Below are 21517 nucleotides of genomic sequence, written 5' to 3' on the forward strand. Positions count from 1 at the left end.
GAACCTTACAAGCATTTGGATGAGTTTCTTGAAGTGTGTTCTACCGTGAGATATACGGACATGCTGGAAGAGGTTTTAAAGCTTAAAAATTTTCCTTTTACCTTTAAGGATAAGGCAAAATATTGGTTCAACAATCTTAAGCCTTTTTCAATAACTTCTTCGATGGAAATGCAACAAGAGTTCTTGAAAAAGTACTATCCGGTTTCAAAGACCAATGCTATGAGAACTTCAATTAGAGAATTTTCTCAAGGGGATGGGGAATTGTTTCATGAGGCATGGAAAAGATTCAATGACTTGCTTAGGAAGTGTCCACATCATGACATGTCTAAGTGACAATTAGTTCAATACTTCTTTAAAAGTTTGCCGAATAGTCATAAGGGTATGGTTGATGCATCTATGGGTGGATCTTATCTTGATAAGCATAAGGATGATGTGTGGCATCTTTATGAAAGTATGAGTGAAAATTCAATGCATAGATCTTTATCTTCCAAAAATGGTAGGAACTTAGGTGGAAGGAAGAATGTTGGCTTGTATCAAGTTGACAATCCCAATGATATAGCCGCCGAGGTAAAATCTTTATCTCAAAGGTTTAATCAATTTTTGATTAACCACAATTCGGTGAATCAAGTGTCTTCCTCCTTTAATCATCATCATCATAATTCTAATGAGACATGCCTGACTTGTTCTATTGTTTTACATTCTACTTCCAATTGTCCACATGGACATATGTAAAATGAGCACCAAGAACAAGTAAATGCCACTTTTGTTCACCAAGGGAATAATCTCTATGGCTCACATTATAATCTCGGATGGAGGAACCATCCAAACTTCTCTTGGAAAAGCCAAGGGGAAAGCTCAAACCCTCCCCAAGGTGGTTTTCAAGGAAAATATGTTCCACCTCCAATGTAAGGCCAAGGTTCCCAAGGTTATAGATCTTCTTTTCAATCACATGGAAACCAATTTTCTAACTCTCATTTTCCTAATAAATCATCTTACTCCCAAGGAAATTCTAGGAGTCCCGCATTAGAGGAAAAAGTGTTGACCGCTTTAGGTACTGTAGAGGCCAATACTTAATTGTTTTATTCCCATTCTCAATCCATTGCTAAGCTAGAGACCCAAGTCGGGCAAATAGCTAGTACTTTGAATGCTAGAGAGAAAGGGAAGATGCCTCTAAATGCCCCACTAAAGCAACAATTTATGGTGGAGACCAATTCCTTATCAGAAGGTCACACAATTGAACATGTTAATACGGTAACAACCTTAAGTAGTGGAAAAATTATTGATAACCAAGTTGGTATTCCTAATGAAGAGAGTGAACTGGTGCAACCAAAAGTTGACACCCATTCCAATTCACATTTTTTCCTCTTTCATTACATGTGAAAGATTCTTGTGTTGAAAAAGCTTTGAAAAATGATATAAAAAATTCTTATGATGATTTGAAAAAGTCTTATGTTGAAGATGCTTTGAAGAAAGATTTTGAAAAGGTTTTTGAGCCAAAGGTGGTCATCGTCCTACCATAAGCTTAAGAGAGTGCATTAAGGCGAGAGCCAAGTTTTACATTTATAAAAGCCACTACTACCTTTACTAAAAATATAGTTAGGGTGAGTAGGGATCGTCCCAAGGGATTGGAGTCGAATTTGGTTATGGAATCACTATTAGGGTTAGTAGGTCGAGTGATCAAACAAATAGTTGGTTAGTTGATTAAACTAGAGAGCAAATTAAACTAAATAATTGAATGCAATAAAGAGTAAGTAAGAGAGAGAGATCTTGGGGTTTAGAGGTCACCACCAAACAGTACTTTTCTACACCCTTAACAAGTGACTAATGAGGGAAATGTGTGTTGCAATATTGATGTGTGTGTGTGTTTGGTAGATTCAATTAGCAAGGGTGATCAATTAAGTATATATTATCTAAGCAACATGTGAAAAGCACAATATATCTAACAATTAAGTATATATTGTCTAAATAGCATGTGAAAAGCACAATATATCTAGCAAATCATTAATCCTTTCATTAAGCTCACAAGCCAAATACACCACAAGGTTAGAGACATATGCTACTTGCATTCAAAAGTATGGAATATCAAACAACAAGTATGGATTATCCTCCCATCTAACAACTATACTACCACTACACTACAATAAAGCTAATGACATGAAATTAAACTAATTAAGCTAAGGGAGGCACAATCCATCAAGAAATGAGCATGACCCATCAAGAAAATTACAAGAGCATTCCATTAAGCACTATATTTTGACAATCTCTAGATCTATGGCATTAATACACATAGACATGCATCAATAACATAAGAAATATAGACAAACACATGAACATCTATTCTAGCATACATAGACATATGGATAGAATGAAATGATCAATTGGAAGCATTAAACCACATAAATCATTGAATAAACAAGATCCACATATATAAAAGTGCTAAAACATGTATTACAACACTAGTCCCTCAATAATACACAAAATTAAGATGTAGAAAGCATGCTTGGGGCTAACTCTAGCCCCAAGAGGATGTCTAGCCACTCATGGCAATGCTTCTCCAACCCTCAAGGGCAAACTCCATGGAAGAAATCTACTCCTTGGTTGATGAAAAGCTCCCAAGCTTGTGTCTCTAGCCTCCTCCTCATTTCTTCCTCCCTAAGAATAGCCTCAATTGTGATAGATGGATCTTAAGAATTCCCCTCAAAAAGTGTATCATATTCTATATATAGGTAGGTCAAGTGACATACAAAATTAGCTGGGGTCGTGCATAAAATATTCCCCAATGATTGGACAAGGACAGCTTTCAATGAGCTGGAAATTTAACTTTTTCGCACTGGAGGAAGTTCGATCGATCGAACCTTGGACTTGGATCGATCGAACATAGCTGAGATCTATCAAACTGAAGTTGGATCGATCCTCAATGGTGGTGCCTTTTTAGATAAAAACAAATCTGAGATATTTCGAAGATATTTTTGGGAAAAGGACAAAAGTGGTTTGTAGGGTGGTACAACTAGATAAGATCAATCATTTGGATAAGGACAAGGTAGTTCGATCGATCGAAGAATGATGTTGGATCGATCGAACTTTTGAGATCTCTGAAAATGTCATCATAGCTCTGATCCATCTTGAAGTGCTGAGATCGATCATGTTGGATTAATCAAACTTTGATCTGAGATCGATCGAAGATGTTGAATTCCACCTTTTGCTTCCACTTGGCTTCTTTCTTTGACTTATCCTAGAATTGCTTCATTTCTGCTCTTATTTGGCTGAGTTAGCTTATTTTCGGGATAAGTACCTGAAAATGGAAATAACACGAAATCAATCTAAAATGGTAAAGTAAGATAGATAAAGGTACTAGAATGCCTAAGCTTAAGGGGTTTAAATACGCACTTTTCAGCACTCATCACACCCCCAAACTTAAATATTGCTAATCCCTAGCAATGAACTACAAAGTAAAGGAATGAAATGAATAACTAGACAACTATAAACTAGAAAGCAATAAAAGGATAACGCCACTTTCGTAGTGAACACGATTGCACTTAGCATATGCAACAAGCCTTTTAAACCCCTAGGTTACCCCTAGTGGATGAGTACAGTCTCATGAGGGTTTCCAGAAATGATACCCACAAGCATTAAGCTCATTCTTTCAAAAGATGCACCAATATTGCAAACAAGCATTAGGAGAAAGCTACCTCAAGTATGCAATGTTTCAAACATTTCTAAGCAATCTCCCAAAATCTCAACATCAAGCAAGCAAGTATGGTCCTCCACACATCAAGAAAATGGTCATGCAAATCAAAACAACTCTAGAATTCTTTTGAGTGGACCAGCATCAAATGTGTTGTTATCTAAGCCAACTAAAGAAATGATTACATCCTTACCCTTAAACTAGCACACAAATCTAGTACCGATCATTAAGATAAAAAGTGGACCTTTTATTAAAGCTTTATTGTTCTAGGTGCGCTTATTCTTTTCACTCAATTTTATTTATTTATTTATTTATTGAGGATCAAAGATGGAAGTATGGTGCAATGTGTTGATCTATTAAGCTTTCTAGCGATTCATGAGGTTGAGCGTTAGGTCAATAATTCCCAAACCAGACAGCTTTAGGGGCACTAGGTATTCAAATACCCCTACGGACTTACAAGCTTAAATCGACTAGGCTACAAATCAAGACAACCTTCATCTAATCATTTCCCACTTCTCACCTTTTGGGAGAAGTCCTCACTTTTTTTTTTTTTTTTTTTTTTTTTTTTTTTTTTTTTTTTTTTTTTTTGAATAAACAAGTATTAACCTAGAGTTTGGGCCCTCCACCTTTCGGCGCGAGAAGTTCAGTACTTGATGAGGCTAGAATCCCGGCTACTTAGTGAAAAGGGGTTGTTATCCACCTTTATCAAGAATGAAAGCTTTCAATGCACTACTAGCTCAATTGGGATATAACCAATTTAATAATCAACAAAGCATGTACCCCATAAATGAATGCTAGTATGTGCCTGTGCTAGTGTAGAATCCTAGAATGAATCTCAAAACAATCACAAAATCAAAATGATGTGGACCACAAGTGCAAGCAAGATATCAATCTTTCGAAAAATTTACTCCTAAATGGCTTCCACAAGGCATACAAGGAGTATTAGACTCTCAAGTCAAGCAATTTTTAAATTTTAAGCAATATAGTCCTCAAAAGATCAAAATCATCGCTAATATGGACCAATCATAGAAAATCTCTCAAATACACAAGTCATATTCAAAATTTTGAATTTAAAAATAAACACTGTAACATACACCATTACCCCCAAACTTAAATGGCACAGTGTTCTCAATATGCAAAGAGAACAAAAGGAAAGAGTATACCGGTGCAATTAATGCAAAGAATGGCTGGGACTGAAGTATCCAAAGTGGGTGGTATGGCCCCCCCAAACTTGGGATTAACTATGGTCCTGAAATTGGGCACTCGGATAAATTCATCAGATAACAAAAGGGATAATCAGTGCACAGTGGACATGCAAGTGTAAATGGGATAAAACAGATAAAGTAAGGAGAGAGATATAAGGGTGGTCCTGAAAATTGTGTAGCATTCTCTCTCACTGAAGTCACTGTGATGCACCTGATGGAGTCAAACATACAGATATAAGAATATGATAAATGGCATCCATAACAAAAGTATATATAAAGAAAATAAAGTATAGAGTACATCAAAAGAGCAAAGCCGACATATCCAGCTGCAAATAATATACAGTGACAAAAATAAAGTATAGATCACAGAGGTGTAGTATGAAAAGATAGAAGAAATTGGGAATCTCAGGTGGACGAGGTAGGATGGGCATGGCGTGTTCCGCGGATATCGTGAGATAAGTCTCGGAGTGCAGTCATGACATCCGTGCGGAATATAGCAAAATCAGCTCGGTGGGCCACAACATCGGCTCGAATGGCAGCAGTATCAGCTCTGATAGCAACCACTGCATCCTCCAGAGCCTGAAGACGCTCTCAAAAGTCGGGGGTCTAACTAGGAGCCTCGGGTATAGATGAATAAAAAAAAAAAAATCATGAGTCTGCTCCTCCTCGTGTACTGGTAACCCAGCTGGAGAGTGCTGCTCTGCGTCATCTGCAGGTCGCTCTAAATCAATATCTATACGCTCGACAGCCGGATCAACTGGTGCGTCGTCCGCTGCCGGGCCAGGTCTACTGCTGCTGCTGGCTCCTCAGCCTCTAAATCGTCTAAATCTAAGTCCTCTGTTGCCTGAGCTGCAGCCTCCTATAATCGGGAAATAATAGCATTATAGCTCTTGTCCCAGTCCTTCTTCAAGAAGTGACAGGATCCTCTTTCAGGGTGCTCTCGAGGATAGAAAGGATAGCGCTGATCAATCAGTATCTGGGTGATGAGGTGGCCAAATGGGAGAGACTTAGCCCTTTTGGGCCTCTCCTTGCTGATATACTCATCGAAGAGCTTCCTCATCACGCTCCAGATGAGCGCTAGAATAAATACCCAATGGCCTGTGTAGAATGCGTAGAGGGGCTGTCAGATAGTCTCCTCGTCACTGAATCTTATGCCCAGCCATATATATGTTTTGAAAGAGAACGGAATCAAAGAACCATAGGTCATCTGGAAGATAAGTGCGGGTGGCGAAAGTCTCGCCATCGGTATGGTGACCTGTCAAGAAAACTGCCATGTCGGTATAAGAAGGCCTGTATGGCCTGGGATAAAGCTCTTGTAGCTCCGAAGGGCATCAGTGTGGACAATGGCATGATCTGGCTAGTGTGTCCACAGTAATAGAAATCTGATGGCCATCTATGGTAGTGACCAGCTCTGCCGTGGTATACGGGGATGTTCGGAGGTTCTAGAAGAACACCTGAACTAGCTGCGGGTAGACTGGCTCAGTTACTGGGGCAAGAATAGCTGCAAAGCCCCTCCGGATAATATCATCGTAAGCTGACCGGGTCAGCACTGATCTGGAGAAGAAATCTGTGTCGAAAACTAACTCATGGGCCACTGTCATCTATGCATATCTAGGCACGAGCTTGTCACGCTCTCAAGCTGGCTGAAGTGGCTGGTGTGGTGGAAGAGATGGAGATAGTGTAAACGTAGGCTGAGCCTGAGAATGAGATGGAGAATGCTCAGCCTCAGTCGCATGAGAAGGTGACTGAGGTGGAGTAGGCTCTAATGGCTCCTCCTGTGCAGGGTCCTGTGCATGAAAAGGACTGGCCTCAACATCGAAAGTGTGCCTGCCCCGGCGGTGATAGTGACCGCGGGCTACAGTTTGCACTTAGTCATGGCCTGAAAATAATTTAAAACTTGCAAGGGGAGTCAGTGCCAAAATAAAGAATTGAAAGCTTAAAATAGAAACATGGATGTCAAATAAGATAGACAAAACATATATGACTGAATCTATACAAGTGACAGGAGGTGGACATGCTAAGCAGTATAAGCATGAAATGCATCCAATGTGGAATATCGCAGGCATTGGGCATATATAAGATAGAATGACACAAGATAAGATGCATCGAATGCATGTATGAAATTTGTGAAGTTCGATCGATCACAAAAAATGTGAGATCGATCTCAAAACTTTGATCGATCTGAGAAACTGAAAAACTGAGTTCGATCGATCTCTCAAGATCGATCTGAGAAATAATTTCGATCGATCAAACTGTGCGAAGATGAAAATCGAAAGGTCACAGATCTGTGACGTGGATGACACGGGGCCTTCACGAACAGTGTCATGGGCCAATCAACACATTATACAATCAATCCTACTCACTTTACAAAGCCCATACTCCCAAAATCAATTCAAAAATAAAAAATATACAAAACATATAAACATATATATACATATATATACGTAGTGCCTCAAGCTACATCAATGGAGGAAATCATCATCAATATATCATGGATTCAACATTTAAAACATGTATTTAACAACTTGAAGCTTGAAATCAAAGATGGGGCTCGGATCTTACCTAAACTCGAGGAGAGAAGATGAGATGTGAAGGGGGTGATGCAAACTCAGATCCGAGAGGAGAGAGAAGAGAGAGAGAGAGTCGAAGCTCACTGGATCTCGCCGGAGATTCGCCGGAGATGATAATGAAGATGGGTGCACAGTGGCGACGAGAATGAGGGACTGAGGGTTTGGAAGAGGATTGGATCGATCTAATGAATCGATCTTGAGACCCTCGAGTTCTATTTTTAAAAACATTCCCGAACAGTTCGATCGATCGAACTGAGATTTCAGATCGATCGAACTGTAATGATCTCTCTTCAAAGTATTTTTGGAATTTTTGAAATTTTTGAAAAATTAAAAACTAAAATTAAAAATTAAAATTGAAAAATAGAAAATATTTTTGGAATTTTGAAAAATAAGAATAAAAATAAAATAAAAGAAAATAAAATCTTTTTGGATTTTTGGAAAAGAAAATAAAATAAAATAAAAATATTTTTTGGATTTTTAAAATTAAAAAGTCAAACAAAGTCAAAGACGGTGAGATGAAGAACAGAGATCGATCTGAACAAAATGTTCGATCGATCAGACAGAGAGTAAAAATATGCAGGTTTTTGGTTCAAAAATTTGGCTAAGTGTTAGAACTCAAGATTGATCGAACTTGAGGTTTGGATCGATCAAAAAAGTTATGATCAATCTGAGAATAAGTTCGAACGATGGGACAGAGAGGTGATTTGGATGCAGGTCGAAATTTTTTTTAAGTGTTGGATACAGATAGAAGTTCGATCGATCGAACTCTCATTTGAGATCGATCGAACTTATGCAAAATGCTCAACTCCAACATGAAAGCTCATGCAATCCCAACCACAGTTCCTAGCAATGCATATAAACCAAAAATAAGTATCTAGACTTCGCAAGAAATAAAATTTAAGATAGAAATGAGGGAGGAATTGGGTTTTAACACCCTACGAATACTTTTGCTAGTTTTTAACGTCTCTAGCAAGAAATTGGGCTCTTTTAGCCCGGATCAAAGATCTTGTAGTGCATCCCCTCCTTGTTGGGGTGATAGATGCTTTGAACTCCACCCAATAAATGGTTCTTTGAAGAACTTATTGAATTTAGCTCAAAAGAAACTTTTGATCCCTTATCAATACAATCACAATCTTTGGGCTTCCATGCCCTTTCAAAGCAAGAATTTGAAACAACACTTTGAGAATGCAAGGTTGAAGATGATCCCTTTGAAGTTTTGGTTTTACACAAAAGCTCACTTCCTTGACATTGAAGAACATGACATTTATCTACAACATTAACCTCTCCTTCATATTTGTTAAATGAATTGGGTGTGGGATTGAAGATATTCAACTTCACCATCATGTGGCCATATGGGATTTTCATTATCCCCATTCTACAATTGATGTTAGCATTAGCGGTTGCCAAGAAAGGACGGCCAAGGATAATGGGAATTTAGTTTTTAGGATTGGGGACCGGTTCCGTGTCAATGACAACGAAATCAACGGGGAAGAAAAATTTGTCAATCTTTATCAAAATATCCTCAATGATACCCCTAGGCTTCTTAATGGATCAGTCGGCAAGTTGTAAAACTACCGACGTCGGTTTCAATTCACCTAGGCCCAATTTGACATAAACCGAGTATGGAAGAAGGTTAACACTTGCTCCTAAGTCAAGAAGCGTCCGATTAATGATATGATCACCAATGATGCATGAAGTAGTAGGTGAACCGGGGTCCTTAAACTTTGGTAAAGTGTTATGTTGCAAAATTGAGCTCACTTGCTTTGTTAAAACCACTTTTCTTGGTGCTTGACTCTTGTTCTTCCGCTTTTGGGTGCACAAGTCTTTCAAGAATTTGGCATAAGCCGGAATTTTCTTGATTGCATCCAAAAGTGGAAGATTGACTTTCATTTGCCTAAACATTTCCATGATTTCATTGGTTTTTGCCTTTTGCTTGTCTTTTAAAATGTATCCTTTAAAGGCATCCGAAAATGGACCTTTTGGCTCAAACACTTTTTCAATATTTTCTTTTGAAAACTCTTCAACACACGAATTTTTCAAATCACTTTGTTTCAAATCATTTTTCAACAAAACCTTTTCAAATTCATTTTTTGGCAAATCTTTCTTCAAATCATTTTCAAAATCATTCTTCAAATCACATTTTGAAGCTTTCTCATTCACAAGATCATGTATATGTAATGAAGGAGGAATGGAATGTGAAACGGGATGGGTGACAACTTGAGGTTGTACCGGTTCACTCTCTTCATTGAACATTTCAACTTGATTGTCCACAATCCTACCACTCCGCAAGGTAGTCACCGCATTGACATGCTCAATGGTGTGGCCTTTCGATGAGGAATGGGTTTCCACAACACATTGTTGCTTAGGTGGGGCATTCATAGGCATCTTTCCCTTCTCTATTGCATTAAGAGTGCTTGTTATTTGCCTTACTTGGGTTTCTAGCTTCGCAATAGATTTAGAGTGGGAATGAAGCAATTATGTGTTTGCCTCAAAAGTGTCCAAAGCATTCAAAATTTTTTCTTCAAAGGCGGGACTTCTAGCATTTCCTTGGGAATAAGATTGGTTGGGAAAATGAGAGTTAGCAAATTGATTCTCTTGTGATTGATAAGATCTATAACCTTGGGATCCTTAGCTTTGAAGTGGAGGTGGAATGTACTTCCCTTGAAAACCGCCTTGGGAAGGGTTTGATCCCTTTCCTTGGTTTTTCCAAGAGAAATTCGGATGATTTCTCCAACTTGGATTATAATGAGTACTATAAGGATTGTTCCCTTGGTTCACAAAATCTGCATTGACTTGTTCATTAGGTTCATTTTGCACTTGTCCGTGAGGACAATGAGAAGTAGAATGAAGAACACTAGAACAAGTTATACATGATTCATTCGATGCACGATAAGAATGGTTAGGGAAGGAAGATACTTGGTTCATCGAGTTTTGGTTAATAAAAAATTGATCAAACCTTTAAGATAAAGACTTCATTTCGGCGGCTATTTCATTTGAATGGTCGACTTGATGTAAGCCAACACTCTTCCTACCTCGTGAATTTCTACCATTCTTGGATGATAATGTTCTATGCAAAGAATTTTCACTCATGCTCTCATAAAGACGCCACATGTCATCCTTATGCCTATCAATGTAAGAGCCACCCATGGAAGCATCAACCATGCCTTTGTAATTGTCCGATAAGCTCTCAAAGAAATATTGAACTAATTGCCATTTGGGCATGTCATGATGTGGACACTTCCTAAGCAATTCATTAAAGTGTTCCCATGCCTCATGAAACGTTTCTCCATCCCCATGTGTGAATTCTCTAATGGAAGTTCTCATGGCATTGGTCTTAGAAACCGGATAGTACTTCTTTAAGAACTCTTGTTACATTTCTGCCCAAGAAGTGATTGAAAAAGGCCTAAGATTGTTAAACCAATATTTTGCCTTGTCCTTTAAAGTGAATGGAAAAAGTTTGAGTCTTAAGACCTCTTCCGGCATGTCCGTATTACGGTGGAACATACTTCAAGAAACTCATTCAAATGCTTGTAAGGTTCTTCACTTGGAAGTCCATGATAGTTAGGAAGCATTTGAATGGTTTGTGACTTAATTTCATAATGATGTGCTCTAAATAGTAGCAATTGAATGCATGTGGGTGCATTGTATTCATTAGGCACATAGTGATCTCTTAAAGCAAGGGGAGGATTAGCAATTTGAGGTACAACATGGGCACCTTGATTTTGATTTCCTTGAATGATGGGAGGTTGTGGAGCATACATTGGCCTTGGCATTCCAAATGGAACTTGGCCTTGTTGTTGTTGTGGTTGGTGAATGAATGGCCTAGGCATGTCTAATGGTACTTGAATGTTCTCATGATGCACATTTGGATGGAGGATACCTTGTTGGTCTATGTGACCAAGGTTCTCTACATGCTCTTCATTATGGCCTTCCATTGATGTAATGGATTGGGTAGAACTAGAACTTCCTCTTCCCCTAGGATTTCTAACTACGGATTCAAGATGCTAATCAAAAAGGACAAGAATTGGTCTTAGTGATCTACAACCATGCATGCACAATGTAAAACACACAAACACAATGAATGAACAAGCACTTCGACTTCACAACAATTCAATGAAACTTCCTCCACAAACACTTAACCCATACTCCTATGCTTTAAAAACAATGATGCAAAGAACAATTAAGAATGCCTTCATGCAGGCTCACGATTTATCTAAGAATTTAAAAACAAGCCTCTACGCGGGCCGACGATTTAACTAAGGGATTGAGTAAAGAAAGTCTCACAAAGGTCCTTTAGCACTTCAACTCCAAATTTATAGCTTAGCTTAACAATTTTTAAAATTTTTAGCATTTTTCCTTTCTTGCTTAGCTCCTTTGCTTGCTTCCTAGCTCAATGCACCTTGTCAAAGATGAACAAACACAATAAGTAACAAAAATTGAAAACAAAGTAAAGACACGATCAAAAGAGTACTAATTCCAAATGAATTCCACAAATACGACATTGCCTAATCCCCGGCAATGGCGCCCAAAACTAGTGGTCATCATCCTACCATAAGCTTAAGAGTGTGCATTAAGGCGAGGACCATTTTTACATTTATAAAAGTCATTACTACCTTCACTAAAAATATAGTTAGGGTAAGTAGGGACCGTCCCAAGGGATTGGAGTTGAATTTGGTTGTGGAATCACTATTAGGGTTAGTAGGTCGAGTGATCAAACAAATAGTTGGTTGGTTGATTAAACTAGAGAAACAAATTAAATTAAATAATTGAACGCAATAAAGAGTAAGTAAGAAAGAGAGATCTTGGGGTTTAGAGGTCACCACCAAACAATACTTTTCTACACCCTTAACAAGTGACTAATGAGGGAAATGTGTGTTGCAATATTGATGTGTGTGTGTGTTTGGTTGATTCAATTAGCAAGAGTGACCAATTAAGTATATATTGTCTAAGCAACATGTGAAAAGCACAATATATCTAACAATTAAGTATATATTGTCTAAATAGCATGTGAAAAGCACAATATATCTAGCAAGTCATTAATCCTTTCATTAAGCTCACAAGCCAAATACACCACAAGGTTAGGACATATGCTACTTGCATTCAAAAGTATCGAACATCAAACAACAAGCATGGATTGTCCTCCCATCTAACAACTATGCTACCACTACACTACAATTAAGCTAAGGGAGAGGCACAATCCATCAAGAAATGAGTATGAACCATCAAGAGCATTCCATTAAGCACTATATTTTGACAATCTCTAGATCTATGGCATTAATACACATAGACACGCATCAATAACATAAGAAATAGAGACAAACACATGAACATCTATTCTAGCATACATAGACATATGGATAGAATGAAATGATCAATTGGAAGCATTAAACCACATAAATCATTGAATAAACAAGATCTATATATATAAAAGTGCCAAAACATGTATTACAACATTAATCCCTCAATAATACACAAAATCAAGATGTAGAAAGCATGCTTGGGGCTAACTCTAGCCCTAAGAGGATGTCTAGCCACTCATGGTAATGCTTCTCCAACCCTCAAGGGCAAACTCTATGGAAAAAATCTACTCCTTGGTTGATGAAGAGCTCCCAAGATTGTGTCTCTAGCCTCCTCCTCCTTTTTTCCTCCTTAAGAATAGCCTCTATTGTGATAGATGGATCTTAAGAATTCCCCTCAAAAAGTGTATCATATTCTATATATAGGTAAGTCAAGTGACACACAAAATGAGCTGGGGTCGTGTACAAAATATTCCCCAATGATTGGATAAAGACAACTTTCAATGAGCTGGAAAATAACTTTTTCGCACTAGAGGAAGTTCGATTGATCGAACCTTGGACTTGGATCGATCGAACATAGCTGAGACTTATCGAACTGAAGTTGGATCGATCCTCAATGGCGGTGCCTTTTTGGATAAAAACAAATCTGAGATATTTCGAAGATATTTTTGAGAAAAAGACAAAAGTGGTTGGTAAGGTGGTACAACTAGATAAGATCAATCATTTGGATATGGACAAGATAGTTCGATCGATCGAAGAATGATGTTGGATCGATCGAACTTTTGAGATATCTGAAAATGTCATCATAGCTCTGATCCATCTTGAAGTGTTGAGATCAATTATGTTGGATCGATCGAACTTTGATTTGAGATTGATCGAAGATGTTGAATTCCACCTTTTGCTTCTACTTAGCTCCTTTCTTTGATTCATCCTAGAATTGCTTCATTTCTGCTTTTATTTGGCTGAGTTAGCTTATTTTTAGGATAAGTGCCTGAAAATGGAAATAACACGAATTCAATCTAAAACGGTAAAGTAAGATAGATAAAGGTACTAGAATGCCTAAGCTTAAGGGGTTTAAATACGCACTTTTCAGCGCTCATCAAAAGGCTCCATTTCCGAATGCCTTAAAAGGATCAATTTCTCTTGAAAAGTAAAAGACCAAAGTGAATGAAATAATTGAAGTGTTTAGGCAAGTGAAGATAAATCTTCCACTTTTGGATGCAATTAAGCAAATTTCGGCTTATGCCAAGTTCTTAAAAGATCTTTGAACCCAAAAGAGGAAGAACAAAAGCCAAGCACCAAAGAAAGTGGTCTTGACTGAGCAAGTGAGTTCCATCTTGTAACATAACACTCTCCTAAAATTTAAAGACCCCGGTTCACCTACTACTTTTTGTGTCATTGGTGACCATGTCATTAATCGGGCTTTTCTAGATTTAGGAGCAGGCGTTAACCTTCTTCCATATTCAATGTATGTCAAATTAGGCTTAGGAGACTTGAAACCGCCATCGGTAGTTTTGTAACTTATCGACCGATCCATCAAAAAGCCCTGGGGTATCATTGAGGATGTCTTGATTAAAATTGATAAATTCTTTTTCCTGGTCGATTCATTTTCATTGATACGGAGTTGGTCCCAAATCCCAAGAGCCAAATTCCTATTATCCTTGGCTGTCCATTCTTGGCAACCGCCAATGCCAACGTTAATTGTAGGACAGGAATAATGAAATTTTCATTTGGGCATATAAAGGTGAAATTGAATATCTTTAATTCAACCCCAAGTTTGAAAGACAAGCATGAAGAAGTGTGTGTTGCGGAGAAGTGTTTTGAAAATGAATTTGATAAAATTGAGTCTTTGCTTGAAAGTGGAAGTTCCAAAAGTTCATTTTCCAAAAAGATTTCAAAGAATGTTGATTTAAAAACCAATTTTGAAAGGGCATGGAAGCCCAAAAATTGTATTGACAAAGGACAATCAATCTCTTTTGATTCAAACCCAACAAGTTCTTTAGAGAACCTTGGGTGGAATTCAAAAGTCCATCACCCCGTCAAAAAGGGGATGTCAAACAAAATTTTTGATCCAGGCTAAAGGAGCCCAACGTCTTGCTAGAAACGTTAAAGACTAGAGCATTCCGTAGGGTTTGACAACCCTATTCCTCCCTCATTTCTGTTTTTACATGTTCTTGCGTCGTCTAGATAAGGATTGAATTGAAAAATCCGGCTTGGGAGCCATTTTCTGCATTTTGAGGACCGCCAGGGACATTTCGATCGATCGAACTTAACTTCCATTGATCGAATCATTTAATTTAAGGATTTTTGAATTTCCACTTCGATCGATCGAAGGCAGGTTCAATCGATCGAAATCTAGGTTGATCAATCGATGTTAAGAGTTTGATCATTCGAATTACTTCGATCAATTGAAAATACGAGATTTGAAAATTTTCGGAAATCTTCTTCTTATTTTTTTTTTTCTTTTTTTTTTTTTTCTTTTCTTTCCTTCTCCTATTCATCTTCTTCCCCCCCTCTCACTCAAACCATAACCCTAAGCCGCCACCCTCCTCCATCATTCTCTCTCTTCCTCCCCGAATCCACCTCACTCTTTCATCTCATTCTCTCTAATCTCTCCCTCAACCTCACATCACCAACCTCTCTTCCCTTCTCTCATCTCCCGCGAGCACCAAAGAGAAGCCGAAGCTTCTCATTCCAAGCCTTCATAACTCCGGCGAGTTTTGGCCCACAAGTGGCCAAAACCGGTTCTCCCAAGCTCCAATCTCTCTATTCTTCATCAATTACATCACCTCTTGCCGATTTAGGCCAATGAGAGTTCGAAACTAGCTCCGGCAACCACCTACATTTTCTGGCGAGCTCCGGTCATCTTCTCTGGCGTCGGCAAGCTTGAAAATTTCCAATTTTGATACTGATTTCTTCCTCCACTCTTCTCTATTATCTAGATTGTCAGGTGAGTTCTAAATTTTTGAGTTTTCATTTTTGCATTGTTTTATTTATTTTTTTATTTTCATACTATTTTGCTTCTTGTTTTCATTTTATTTTAGCATGTTAATTTTCATCTTGTATATATTTTTGTACATATTTAAAAATTGAAATCAAAATAAAAATTAGAAAATAGCAAAATCAAATAAAAGCAATGAAAAATGATGAAAACAAAATAAAAAATTTTTTGAAAATAATTTCTAAAAATTGGGAAATATATGACTTGAACTAGAATTTGATATTTCTTGAATAGTGATGGGCAAGCATTAGAATAATTTCAAATGTGGTTAATTGTAGTTGATAGAAGGAGAACGGGCAAATTGAATTGGATTTGTGGATTGTTGTAGCCGGTGTCCCTAGTTGATTGATGAATTGTGTTGACAATGATTTGAAGTTGATTTAATTGCTGAATTTTTGTGTTGAAAATTTTTTGAGATTTCCATTTTTAAGGGGAAACCATGTCGGATTTTTGAAAAAATTTCACACTTAGATTCAAAATGGCATGAGAATTGATTCTTGAATTTTGAGTTAGAATTTGAAAGGATTTTACAAGTTGATAAAGTAAAAAAAAAAAAAAAAAAAAGCAAATGTTCAAATGTTTTCCAAGTTGAGATGTTGATGTTGATTTTGAAATAGCTTTGAAAGTTTAAATTGTGTGAGCATAGTTCCATCTTGCCTTAACATTCCTTGAATATGATGCATGGATTTGTTCTAAGTTGTCTACAATGCTTGCAAGCAGGACTTGATTAAATTTTGTGCTTTTGAACTAAAAATGCTAAGTCTTGTCTTCAATGCATAAAATGTTTCAAATGGACTTCTTTGCAAAGTTTGAGTTGGATTGAATGCACTATTTTGGTAAATTGAGCCTTTATTTTGAAATGTTTTGTGATTACACTTGTTGAGTTTCAAATGACTTAAAAAGGAAAATTTTTGAACTTTGTTTGAAAATGTGAAGTTGAGTTGCATAATTCCTTCTACAGTTGTTCATTCATTGCATGATTCTTGACATGAAGTTTTTCTACAATGCAATTGAAGGTCTTGACCCCAAACTTTTCAAAAATTCTAATTTTATCCTAAAAGTGTTGAAAAATTCTAAAGTTGACCAAAATACCTTTAACTCAGTTGAAGCTTGTTCCATTTGATTCATTTGCAACCATTTGCATGTTTTAAGTGCCTTTGATCTTGTATGTGATCCAATTCTTGATTCTTGCCATTCTAAGGCACCAGTTTGATGTCCCTTGGCATTCTTTATCATGATTTCTATTTCCTTGTGCTTATTGACTTTGAGACATACCAAATAAGGTTTCTGACTAAGTTTGGGTGTGTCTTATGGCTTCTTGGAATTTCAAATGCATGATTTGGATGTTATCTCCGTTCTTTGGCCTTAGTTGCGATTTTGAACTAAAATGTGAACCAAGTTAGGACTGTGTTTACTTGATATTGATGTTTTTCTGATTCCATGCCATTGTCTTGATCTCTTATACACTTGTTATTATTTTTGATGACCGAGGTTCTTTCCGGTCTAGATTTTGACATCCAAGATGGTAAGCTTCTTGTATTCTCATATTTATCCATTCTCTGCTTCATTTGAGCATTAGAGGAGGTCACGAGCCATAAGTGATTTTAGGACTTTGATATTGTTGCATTACTGTACAGGATATTTCTTTGTCTAGAGTTGTTCTTACTTGTGCTTCATTCATATACATGCTATCTAGTTGCATACCATGTCTAGGATTCTTTCTTGAAGTTCTTGTCATAATATACTTTGGATTGTTGTGTTTTATAATCGTGCATTACACTTAGTCTTTATTACATGACTTGCCTGTTTCTTGAGTCCTAGGTTGATAGTTGCCATGCTTATACACTCCATGTTATCCTGTTCACTGCATTTGATCTTCATTATTGCACTTGTAGACATTCTTGTTAGGAATTGATACGATGTCATCCTAGAGTCTACTTGTCATATCATTGCAGCATTTTCTTGTGATTTAGGTTTGTGAATGCACGTTGTATCATTTATGCACATCACAACTTATACTCGTCCTGTTGATCATGGTTTTGCTCAAATTGTTCCATATGTGACTTTTCTGTCCTCTATGCCATCTTTACATATATGATCTATTTTCTTTAGATGAGGCATGCTGAATAATGATTCTGAAGCTTTCTTAGTCAATTCTTGCACAAGCATGATCATATCTGTTTACCCTATCTGGTCTTACTTGATTCAGGCATGCTTTGTGTTTTCTTATTAGTTGCTTACCTTATCCTAAACTTATGCATTGATTTACAATTGTTTTTGCAGATGAAGCGTTGAAGAAAGACTATTGCCAGGAAACGAGTTCCCCCAATGCCACAGCCTGCACCTCTAGTTGTAGAGTCTTCTTCTTCATCTTCTTCCTCCTCGGCATCAGTTCATTCTGATACATCTGCCATAGATGCCGAGCATGCCATTGTGAGAGAGGTCCCCTGGTGTTCGTCAAGCACCAAAGCTTAAAAGATGTGCAAAAGATAGTGAATGTGCAATGTAACCAAGTTTTACATTTATAAATGCCACTACTACTGCAAAAGATAGTGAATGTGCAATGTAACCAAGTTTTACATTTATAAATGCCACTACTACCATTAACTAAAAATATAGCAAGGGTGAGTAGGGATCGTCCCAAGGGATTGAAAGGCTACTAGTAATGGAATAATACTTAGGGTTAGTAGGTCGAGTGATCAAAGGTAGGTTGGTTGGTTGATTAAACTACAATTAAGATTAAACATGATCAATATAAAACAAGTAATTAAAGGATAGATAAAACAAGAGAGAGAGATCTTGAGACTTAGAGATCATCACTAAGCATCACCTTTCTATACACTCAATTCACAATTAATGAGGGGAAGTCATATGTTGCAACAATAGTGAATGTGTGTAATTGTTTCAACAAGCATAGATGACCAATTAAGTGTATATTGTCTAAACAACACAATGAATAGCACAATATATTAAACTAATCCATTAATCCTTCCTTTAAGTTTATAATCCAAACACATCACAAAATTAGAGAAATATACTACTTGCATTCATAAGTATGGAACATTAAACAACAAGCATAGATTGTCCTCCCATTTAACAACTAAGGCAGCTACACTACATCTAAGCTAATGACATGGAAATTAAACTAATTAGACTAAGGGAAAGGCACAATCCATCAAGAAATGAGTATGAACCATCAAATAAACCACAATAGCATTCTATTAAGCACTATTTCTTGACAATCTCTAAATCTATAGTATCAACACACATAGACATGCATCAACAACACAAGAGATAGAGATAAACACATGAACATCTATTCTAGCATACATAGACGTATGGATAGAATGAAATGATCAATTGGAAGAATTAACCACACAAATCATTGAATAAACAAAATCTATGTATATAAATATGTCAAAACATGTATTACAACACAAATCCCCTCAAAAATACATAAATCAAGGTAAAGAAAGCATACTTAGGGTTAACTCTAGCCCTAAGAGGATGTCTAGCCACTCATGAATGGTGTCCTCCAACCCTCAAGGGCTATCTCCATGGTAGAAGTGCTCTTTTTCTTGAGGAAGATGGAAAACCTCTCAAGAATGTCTCTAGCCTCATCTTCTCTTTTTCTTCCTCTCTAAGAATTGTATCCAAGACTCTCAAAAACTATCTCTCTAAGCATATGTGTAAAAGTGGCTCATATTCCTTATATAGGTATCTCAAATGTCACACCCAATAGTCTAAGCTCATACACAAGGGCTCCTCCAATGATTGCACAATGAGACAACTTTTAATGAGCTGGAAATATATTTTTTTTGGATTTGAGAGGGTTCAATCGATCGAACCTGTACTGTGATCGATCGAACATGGCTGAGATCTATCAAACTTTGGCTGGATAGATCCTCCTATGGCGGCTCCTTTTTGGATAAGGACAGATCTGAGATATTTTGGGGAATGAGACAAAAGTGGTAGGTAGGATGGTACAACATGATAAGATGGAATCTTTTCGATCGATCTGAGAATTGTTGGATCGATTGAACTTTGTGGGATCTTTAGATAAGGACAAAAGAGCTTGGATCCATCTTGGAGAGTCTAGATCGATGAACCTTCGATCGATTGAAGTATCCTTGTGATCAATCGAACCTACTGAATTTCTACACTTTGCTTCAATCTGCTTCCACTTTGCTCCTTTTTTCCATCCAGCTTGAGTTAGCTTCTTTTAAGGTCTTATTTGGCTGAATTAGCTTATTTTGGGGATAAGTACCTAAAAAGGGCAATAACACGAAATTAGTCTAAAACGGGAAAGTAAGATAGATAAATGTCCTAGAATACCTAAGCTTAAGGGGTTTAAATGCACACTTTTCAACCTCATCATACCCCCAAACTTAAATATTGCTAGTCCCTAGCAATGAACTAGAAAGTAAATGAATGAAATGAACAACTATACAAGTATGAATTAGAAAGTAATAAATGGATAACGCCACTTTCGTAGGGAACATAATTGCATTTAGCATATACAATAAGCCTTTTAAACTCCTAGGTTACCCCTAGTGGATGAGTGAAGTCTTGTGAGGGTTTCCAGAAATGATACCCACAAATATTAAGCTCATTCTCACAAAAGCGACACCAATATTGCAAACAAGCATTGGGAGAAAACTACCTCAAGTATACAATTTTTCAACCATTTCCAAGCAATCTCCCAAAATTTCAACACCAAGCAAGTAAGTATGGTCCTCCACACATCAAGAAAATGATCATGCAAATCAAAACAATACTAGAATCCTTTTTGAGTGGACCAGCATCACCTGTGTTGCTATCTTAGCCAACTAAAGAAATGATCACATCCTTACCCTCAAACTAGCGCATAAATCTAGTACTAATCATCAAGACAAAGAGTGGACCTTTTATTAAAGCTTTATTGATCTAAGTGTGCTTATTCTTTTCACTCAAATTTTATTTTATTTTATTTATTATTATTATTTTTTTTTTCTAATCCTAAGGATCAAAGATGGAAGTATAGTGCAATGTGTTGATCTATTAAGCTTTCTAGCGATCCATGAGGTCGAGTGTTAAGTTAATAACTCCCAAACCAGACGACTTTAGGGCATTAGGCATTCAAATTCCCCTAAGGACTTACAAGCTCAAATCAATTAGGCTACAAATCAAAACAAGAGTTTGGACCCTTCACCTTTCGACGCGAGAAGTTCAGTGCTTGATGAGGCTAGAATCCCGGCTACTCAATGAAAAGGGTTTGTTATCCACCTTTATCAAAATGAAAGCTTTCAATACACTACTAGCCCAATTGGGATATAACCAATTCAATAATCAACAAAGCATGTACCCCACAAATGAATACTAGTATGCGCCTGTGCTAGTGTAGAATTCTAGAGTGAATCTCAAAACAATCACAAAATCAGGATGATGTGGACCATAAATGCAAGCAAGATATCAATCTTTTGAAAAATTTACTCCTAAATAGCATCCACAAGGCATACAAGGAGTATTGGACTCTCAAGTCAAGCAATTTTTAAATTCTAAGCAACATAGTCCTCAAAAGATCAAAATCATAGCTAATTATGCATTTAAAGCTCAATTTTAAGTAGAATGCAACAAAGACACCTTACCCCTAAACTTAAATCGCACATTGTCCTCAATGTGCAATGAGAACAATGAAAAAAATGAAAAGAGTATACCGTGGTGGCAAAGACATGAAGCCTGGCAATGATCCAATTCAAAAGACGTCTCCCTCAAACTTG

General features: G+C 37.1%; 1 pseudogene; it reads right to left on the bottom strand.

Moving 5' to 3' along the window:
• Positions 1-224: 224 nt before the first annotated feature.
• On the bottom strand, positions 225-323 carry LOC132275778 (small nucleolar RNA R71; annotated as a pseudogene).
• Between the last annotated feature and the right edge of the window lie 21194 nt (positions 324-21517).

The sequence above is a fragment of the Cornus florida genome, unplaced genomic scaffold (assembly GCF_030987335.1).
Source record: "Cornus florida cultivar Cherokee Brave unplaced genomic scaffold, ASM3098733v1 CherokeeBrave_3.0.0_Hap2_Chr09, whole genome shotgun sequence".
NCBI lineage: Eukaryota > Viridiplantae > Streptophyta > Magnoliopsida > Cornales > Cornaceae > Cornus > Cornus florida.